The sequence below is a fragment of the Mastomys coucha genome, unplaced genomic scaffold (genome assembly GCF_008632895.1).
Source record: "Mastomys coucha isolate ucsf_1 unplaced genomic scaffold, UCSF_Mcou_1 pScaffold20, whole genome shotgun sequence".
Taxonomy (NCBI): Eukaryota; Metazoa; Chordata; class Mammalia; order Rodentia; family Muridae; genus Mastomys; species Mastomys coucha.
In genome coordinates, this window is record NW_022196903.1 from 122,322,745 (window position 1) to 122,323,408 (window position 664).

At 44.7% G+C, this 664-nt stretch overlaps 1 non-coding gene and 1 pseudogene across 1 annotated transcript; one reads left to right on the plus strand and one right to left on the minus strand.

Moving 5' to 3' along the window:
* LOC116100011 overlaps window positions 1–664 on the minus strand; it is a 92,744-nt pseudogene that overhangs the window by 70,172 nt on the left and 21,908 nt on the right.
* On the plus strand, window positions 267–329 carry LOC116100119. The gene has a single exon (XR_004122474.1). It is a non-coding gene; the product is annotated as a U7 small nuclear RNA (small nuclear RNA).

Here is a 664-nt window from a genome sequence, read left to right on the forward strand (position 1 = left end):
AGATTTAGGGAGTAGTGATCTCAAGGCAAGATCCCACCCAGCTAAACTTATTGTTTGTATTTACAAAGGCAGGCAGATTTTTGAGTTCAATGCTAGCCTGGGACAGAGTGAGTTTAAGTCCTTTTAAAAGAATCAAGAGGCTAAGGTCATAAAATAATGATTTGTGGGATAATCAAAAGAGAGCCTGGGGTAAATGATGAACTGATATGTAAATAAAAGACTGGGCTTTGGTGTGCAAGAGAGAGCTACCTAGAGAGAGCTTCTTGAAGAGATAACATCTCTTTTAGAATTTTTCTAGCAGGTTTTCTGACTTTGGTTGGAAAACCCAAGTGCTATCTAGAGATCTTGAAAGACCCCCACTAGGGGAGACCCTCTCTCATGTTCCGGGAGAACCTGGCCACCCAAAGACTCACAGGTGACCGATCTTGATGCAAACAGCATGAGGTTTATTTGGAGGGAGGTGGGGGAAGCCAGTGTGGTGGGGACGAGCTCGTAACCCTCCAAGGGGCAGAGGAGCTCGACCCAGAGCACAAGAAGTGTGGGGTTTTTAAAGGAAAAAACACAAAGCAGGGGGAATGAGAGGGTAACCAAAGAAACATAAAAACAGTGGAAAATTTCAGAGGGACCCAACCCATGATTTAGTCAGGAGTCAGGGTCATGAGGA